The following is an 8,785-nucleotide window of genomic DNA, read 5'->3' on the forward strand; positions in this document are numbered from 1 at the left end:
TCTTAGTAAAATTTTTCTTTGGAGACTAATTATTTTTCTTTTTGTGTGTATTAGATTTACTCTTTTCCCCCATACTTGTGCACCATACGTGACAATTGGTATGATGACACCTTTATAAATTTGTATTAATGCTTTCCCACTCCTGCCCCATTCTCTTTTCGCTACCTTGGCAATCTCTTGGAATAAGTTACCTACTTTATTCTTTATTTGTTCTATCTGTGGTGTCCAGAGGAGTTTATTATCTATTGTTATTCCAAGATATTTTATTTGAGTTGTGCATCTGATTACCTTTCCATTCATTTTTATGGTTGGTTGTCTACGTTCAATTTGACATTTTGTAAAGGCAATGGCGTTTGTTTTGTCCGGGTTGAATTTTAATTTGTTCCTTTTCCCCCAATTAACTATTTTTTCTAAGGTCCTATTGCATTCCTCCTCTACTCTTAATCTGCTACCTGCCGAACAAACTACCATTATATCGTCTGCGAAGGCTGTAATTTTGTTATCTTTTAGAGAATTATCATTTAAGAGATCGTTTAATATTATAGACCAGAATAGCGGGCCCGAACACGAACCCTGCGGGCATCCCATAGTCATGTCTTTTTCTATTATAATATTTGAGTATTCTATGAAGGCCTTCCTGTTTGTTAAGTAGTCACATATGAGTGCGTAGAGATTACGTGGGCAATTTAGTTCTTCTAGTTTTGTATGGAGGAGAGGCCACCATGCATTATCAAATGCGCCCTCTATATCTAAGCTTAAAGCTATGACCCATTTGTATTTTTGTTTGTCTGTTTCAATTTCGTCTATAACTTTTGATATGGCGTCTTCGGCTGAACAGCCTTCTCGAAACCCGTATTGATTTTTATTTATCCATTTCATTGAACCTAGCCATGCTGTAAGACGATAGACTATCATTTTGTCTAGAATTTTCCCCATTACCGGTAGAAGGGAAATTGGTCGATAACTTCTCGGATCCCGTTTGTCTTTGTTTTTCTGTTTATATATTGGTATGATTTTTGCTTGTTTCCATTCTGATGGAAATATTGCGTATTGTAGGCATTTATTATATAGAGTGTGTAATAGCGATGGAATCTTATTATTTATGATATTCACCATTTCTATTGTTATTAAATCGTGACCGGGAGCCTTTCCTTTCTTAAAATTAGATATGGTCCATGAGATTTCTTCTTTTGTAAATTCTGGTATATCTGGTCCATTTGTTTTATAGTTAAGTTGTTCTCTTATTCTCTTTTGTTCTATGGTGTCCAATATGGGATTGTCTTCTTTGACAAATTCATTGATTAGTAATTTTATACATTCGTCCTGATCACTTATAAGATCACCATTTTTGCTCTTCATTTCTGTTAATTGAAAATGTTGTCTTAATTTCCCCGCAGCGATTTTATATATTAACCCCCATGGATCACTTTCACTTTTTTGACACAATTTATCCCAACTCCTCTGTTTAGACTCATTTATTTGTTGTTTGTAGTTCCGTTGTTCTACTAAAAAGTTTTCCTTAAGGTATGTCCTTTGAAGTGGGTCTCTACATTTGTTGTATTTTCTTCGTTTAGCCCGTACTTTACTTTTAAGAATTGTCAGGTCAGATGTCCACCATTTTGCGGTGTTATTTTTCATTTCATTGCATATCGGGATATGCGCACGTAGTGCTTTATTTAGGTTATCTATAAGTTTCTTTATATCGCGCTCAGCTGTAACTTTGTTTGTTGCTGTTCCCAGAGGTGTTAGTGTTGGTTTTATATCCTGTATAATATTTTCCCATTGTGCAGTCCAAGGTCTCTTAGTAGTGTCCCAAACTTGATGACTTTGAAGGACAACATTTCTCGAACTGTGATGAACATTCCTGCGGACGGCCATGTTACGTTCGGCCATAGAGAACACGGTGTTCAGTGTGCAATGAGTTGTCCAGCAGGACAATGATCACATTGAAGAAAGGAGAAGGTTATTTGCTGATTAATTAAACTTTCGTTATTACACTGAAACTTCTGTCTGATTATTCATTCGTGTGTTTGTTAATTGCAGCTGGATTTTATGCAGATTCTTAGCTGTTTTGCTACAACAGCGCCAAATCCACCCCTACCGGCAAAATTTGGGTACTACTTTTTTCTTCGCGGAATCTCTTTTCCATGTCGTCCTTAGTCACTCTCCCAAATTTGGCGACAGTTTGGCTGTTAGATTGCTCTACAGATGTCTCTGAGTACCGTCAGTTTAAAAAAAAAAAACACTCTGTATGTAAGATCCAATGAAACTAGCATTGTCCGTTAATAACATTAATTAATGTAAAAGGATCTCCACACGGTAGACAATGAGTCCGCATCTCTATGGTTTATACAACCAGTTGTCATGTGCGCCTTGCAGATTTCCAATCTCTCAAGATGTTTGACCGTTTGCCTATTCTTCGTCGTTTTTATAATTGCCGCTTGATCCCATTGGACGTTAACATCCTTCTGTCTTGCGTATGATGCCAGCGCAGTGTTGTCAAGGTTCTTACTGATTATATATTTGTGCTCTTGAGCCTTTGTTTTAAACTGCGCATCGTTGCACCCACATAAACAAGCTTGGAATTGAAACGTTGGTTGTGTAAAGGCACCGAATATATACCCGTTGTTGAATTTCGATCCTTTTTCTTTTTATCGTTTCTTAAAAGTTTGAAAACAGTGGGATTACGTCGGTATACAATACGAAAATTATCAGACCTGGCAGTACATCTATGTATCTTGTTTAAAAAAATTGGGATGTAATTAAGCACTATTCTTATTATATTTATTCGAAACACATTTTATGTTCTATAGTTAGTGTATTTTTTTGTAACTGAGGAAGATCGTTAAAAGCGATTGAATACGTTATTATTTTATTAAATTTTTCTGGATTGATTAAGGTATAGTTTATTTATGAGTAATTTAATTATTAGTGTTAGTAAAGTAGTGAGTAAGTAATTAGTAGCAGTCTAGTAGTTAGCAAAGCGGCAAACGCGACGACGTTAGAATTTTTCGCAATTATTTAAGAAAGTTAATTGAGTATTTGCAGATCCAGCAGGCCGAAGAATGCGCTGGATCCAGCTGGATTGCTGGATGAGGGATCCAGCAATTGCAATCCCTAATGTCGACAAGCATTGTTTATCGCTTCCAGGTTGGTCAAATTTTATGAAAAAGATTGAGTTGAAGAACTCGACAGAACAGACTCTGCACTAATCGAATTAAACGGAAGCAATACAGTTGCAGAAGATTTTGAATCAATTTAGTATTTCTACAAGATGTTCTCTGGCAATGCTTGGAGTTGAATCATTTCGAGAATTTCTAAATTTATAATTTTTGCACGAAGATAGTTTGGCGAAAAATATAAATGTATGCTTCAATATCACGACTGGGTGTATTCATAAACACTTGGCAATTTTCATCATCAACTGTTTATTGCAGAACTTTATTTGCCGAGACGCTTTTCGGGCCTTAGCCCCTTCTCGGTCGGCTACATAATAAAACATAAATATAAATTCCGGTTAATGTGTACCTAGGTAGCCAAGATGGCGGACCTTCCGGTAATCTCGATCGAGGTTACTTAGTGACGTCAAGATGGCCGCCATCTTGACTGCGATTTACGATGGAGCAGATGCGATCACGTGAGTTGCTCTGCGAATTAATAAATACTAAATCCCGATTTTAGAATTTAAAGATTTTGTTAAAATAATTACTATTTCGAAATACTAAAAAAATAAATAAAAATAAACGATAATTATATAAATGTTATTACTTACGTCATTGTGCATGCTGCTGTTCCTCTCTTTTTTTCCGACGCTTGGTTTGGACAGGAATTGATACCGTTTGACTACTTGTCTTTCTGTTCTTCTTTCTTTCGTTCCTACTTTTATCGTTATTATCATCAGTAATATTGCATTCCTTCTTCTTTTCTTCGACCACCTTTTTTACTTTTTTCTGAATATTAGAAACTGGGGCTGCAGGGACTGTCTCGGGTTCTTTTTTTAGCCTGATTTCGGAACATTCGTTTACTTGACAGATAAAACAGCTCTTGTCTTCTCGACATATTCCCCCTACAACCCATTTCGTACTTTTTAGTTTGCGGCCTTTTTCATATTTTCGTTTACATATGACAGTCTCGTCGATTTCGACGGTTTTCTTCGGACCTCTAATTTTAAACGACGTCATATTGTGCAGAGCAATTAGCATAATAAAACCTATATGGTTGGACCAGTCGACATCAGCCTTATTCGAAATGCCTACAGAAATACCCTAGGTGGTCGAAGGGCATTCCAATGCAATGTAATGCAATTTAAAAGAAAAGATATTTCGCGATATTTTCCCACATATACCTTTAAGGGTTCCTTCGAATGCAGAACTATTTCTTCGACATTTTTTGCATCTCATCACAAACGAATTTCCGTCGTGTCGATAAAAAATTTGGCACGAATTCGAACAATTCTTACAAACACTTCTTCAATATGCTGTAATCCTAGACTCACCGCAAATTTAAAACCTTTATCGATTCTGGGGTCCATACCTAATTCGGAAAATTCCGATTCGAGCACTCGATAGAAATCATGGGTGGTACACGCTGCCCAAAACTCTTGGGAAGAAATATCGAAAGAACTCATAACTAACCGATTAATATTAAACGAAAAACTTCGAAAAACAAAATTTACGTCTAAAGTCAAAAATCAATCGAATCAACAAATTAACACACCTGTTACCACTTTCCGCCAATAACTCTACACGAAATGCGTCGTTACTATTAATTTGCATATCACAACGCTATAGTCCGCAGCTCCCTCCATCTTGACGTCACTAAGTAACCTGGATCGAGATTATCGGAAAGTTCGCCATCTTGGCTACCTAGGTACACATTACCTAAATTCCTTGTATAACATAGTATTCTATTGTGATAATTAAAGACATGCCATTACATCCCGGAATAAAATATATATGACAATCGAAAATACAGTCAAACCTGTTTTTATGCGGGGGATAGGGACCGCATTAAAAAAAACGCATAAAAAAAATCTCACGAAACTTCACGAATGGCTGTAAATAATAGTTTTCGCGACACAATTAAAAAAATATTTTTTTATGCGGTCAACAGGGACCGCATAAAAAAAGTCTCACATAGAAAATAACTCAAAACCGTACGAAATAGAATTTATTGACAAACAGATGTCAGCACTTGACTGCATCGTCTGGTCTATCGTCTGTTTTACATATTTTTGTCCAGGTGGTGTTTTGTTGACTTAAAAAGTAAATTATTTCATTTTTCGCATATTCATGCAATAAAATTACTATAATAAGTGCATTTATGCTATAATAAGTTTATTTAGCTATAATAAGTCAACGTAAGACATGACGAATCGCACGAGACTAGTCGCCAACTATACCGCACAAATTAAAAATTTCGCATTAAAAAAATCGCACAAATAAAAATCGCACATAAAAAGAGCGCATAAAAACAGGTTTGACTGTATATCTAGTTCACTATTGAATAAAATCAATTATTAAAACTTTAGCAATTCAAAACATGTTATTATTTTTACCAAGAACTAAATTTCTACTAAACATATATCCAGGGCGGATGGCCGAGCGGTCAAGGTTGCAGCCTTCTGCTCTGGGGGACCCGGGTCGAATCCGAACAGGTCGAAAAATCCCCAGAAATTTTTCGGGTGGTGGTCCGTTCGGATATGTCGGGCCCCGTCCTTCACCACCCGATCGCCCCATTGTGGGCCTGGCCGAACCCATAATGGGCCTACTAAAAGAGTACTTAGTGCCACAGGGCGAAAAGTTAAAAAAAAAAAAAAAACATATATCCAGAAAGAATAATTAAAATCTAGGAGAGTAAAATCAACAATACAAGGCTGGAAAATAAACAACAGCAAAAATAAAGACATTAAGAAATATATAGCCTTCCCTTATATTCGAGCCTTCTTTGAACTAATAAACAAAAATTTCGATAAAATAAATGTAACTATAAGGGATTCTTATTGTGAAATATTTTAATTAAACACACGTAAACCGGAATGGCTCGAAACCGAATAACATTACCGATTTAGCAGGTTTCCGTTACGAACGGGTCCTTTTTAATACAAAAATCGCCTCGTTTCGAAGAATATTTCCGTTTTAAACAGGTTTCGTGTTGGACAGGCTTTATTGTTTTACGCGCGACTATCCGAATATTTTCTGACTCAATTTCTTCACTCTCCAATTACCTGAAAGAATTCGTATGGTGGCTTTGCGCATTTCCCCCCTCGTATACCGCCGAAACTGTTCGAAAGCTGCAAAGTTTATGTCAAAGTTATTATATATTTATGTATGTTTTAAATTAAAGACGAGGACGAAGATTACGAGGAAGATATACAAAGAAAGATTACTGTCCTTGCAATGTGAAACCTTTACGTTTTTAATTAGCGTTGAACACTAGAAACGTTTGTACCGGTGTGACGTATGGAGGATATCGAGTGTTGGTAATAAAGTTCAGAGTGTTGGTGAAGAAGCGTATTATTACGTGAAGTTAAAAAAATATTTCTGAAGTAGGTTATTTTTATGGAAATACTCACTAAAAGTAATTAAACTAAATAGAAAATAATTTCTTTTTAAAAACGTATAAAAATAGATTAACTCTACTCTAGGTGAGTAGAATTTAACTTTTGCTATTATACTGTATTTTTTTTTTCTGACGAGAGTTACAACTTGATAAATGGAGTGGACGTGTGCGAATTTTCTAAACATTTAATAGCCAAGGACATCCACATCTTATATTCTCAATTTGTGGCTTCCTCTTTTAGTTTAGAAACAGGTTGTGAGAATGGGGACGGGTTTTATAAAAAATTGCAAGAGTTACTAACGAGCAAATTTCTTCAAAATGTCCGACTCCACTCGAAATATCATAAGTGACTCCCTATATTTCCCCATTTCTTCCACCTTTAACTACTAAGATTTAATGACATCGATCCCACTAATATACAAACCGCCTTGTCAAATATCAGAAATTATCTTGAAATAGAAGTTATTTTGCTTAAAAACGGGTGAAGAAAATCGTCTCTCCCGTATACATACATGTATACAGAAAACCCTAAATTTACTTTATTGTTTATTCAATTCTTCACATTTCAACGTGCTAGGTTCAAAAATGAATCAATCTGGAGGTTCCGATACTTTACATCTGTATAACGGGCGGAAAAATAAAAACTAATTCATTGACATAAATAAGGTAAAGTTAATGAAATTGGTAACAGACTTAATTGCAATGCACGGAAAAGTTTTTTTTTTGATATTGCCAGTTACGTCACTTATAAAGTAAACAATATAAATAATGTATAAAGATGACGGTCAGTTAATTTTTTCGTTTTTATAGCTACAGACTAGCAACATATATAAATATATATGTACAGATTAATACTAAGATAGAGCGTAAAAATGCAAAAATCGGTATAACGACGACAACGTACACTACAAATTACACTACACTCTGCCTTGCACGAGTCAAGCGCAAGTGCAGGTTTTCATATAAGAGTAAAAATAAATAAGAATTTTATTCATGTAAAAGCAGCAAAATTTTAACGTATCGCCGTCCTTGATACAAACGTAAATTACAAATACCTGCTTTGAATTAATGATGCGCTTCGGTACCTGTTACTTAAATTTTTATCGAATTGGAAAATCTACAATACCGTAACAATAAATAATTAATTTATTCGCGAAACCAGTTTTTAATTATTGCGTTTGTATAGTTCTTTATGATATTTATTTAAATATAATTAATTTTATATATTTATTTTTACTAAAATATTATTGTCTACTCTATCCGCATTTATACAGAAGAATGGGAAGAATGGAGAGGAGTCAAAAAATGACTTCGTCAAAGTTTTTATATTTAGAAACTCAGCAGTGCTTGAAGCATCGAGAAATGAATAAGAAAATTCGAAGTGATTTTTTATATGTAAGTATAATAGCGTGTTGGGCGGGGACGTTTTTGTTCGCCTAATTTGAATTTTATAACTCCTGTTTTTTGTCGAAAATTTCTGAAATTTTGCGGAAAGTTTGTGCATGAGGGAAACTAATGCTGTTTTATTTTTGTGGCTAACGGGGCACGAAATGGGGAGACGTAGGGGACTCTTATGTCATATCTGGAGTAGGGTCGGACTTCGTAAAGATTTCACTCGTTATTAGTACTTGCAATGTATTTTCATTTATGAAACTCGCCTCTACCGTGCAAATGAAGATTCTGCAATTTTAGAGTAAATAATATTATATACATCTTAAATTAAAATATCGTAATAAATTGCGCCACATTCAATTTTATACTTTTTTGGATGGGAAATTTACGCAACTCGTTGCTGGATATTTACATTTTCTTACCTGTATGCTATAAGTATTCATTTTGTCATCCTCTCTAAATTTTGACCGGCACGTGTATTGTGGCGTGTACTCATTAATCAAATTAAATGTGCAATTGATCCGTAATTAAGTCTTTCATTACGTGAGAAATGAGACAATGCTGGAAATTTCCTGTGGAAGGTAATTTTGAATTTACGCTCCATCAGTGGACTGATAGTTTAATCCTCGCCATTTATAGTAAAATTTTCTAAATTTGATTACTTAATTCTAAGATTTTACTGTCTGTACAAACAGTCTCTAAGAGAGAAAGAGACAGCGTATATTAAATACCCGTTTAGTATAAAATATTTGCTTAAAATGCATTTTTTTCGAAAAGTTATTTCAATGCGCGGTTTTTTATTTTTTGCAGATAACTTTTGAAATAATCGCAA

The sequence above is a fragment of the Centruroides vittatus genome, unplaced genomic scaffold (genome assembly GCF_030686945.1).
Source record: "Centruroides vittatus isolate TY-2023 unplaced genomic scaffold, ASM3068694v2 contig_390, whole genome shotgun sequence".
Classification (NCBI taxonomy): domain Eukaryota; kingdom Metazoa; phylum Arthropoda; class Arachnida; order Scorpiones; family Buthidae; genus Centruroides; species Centruroides vittatus.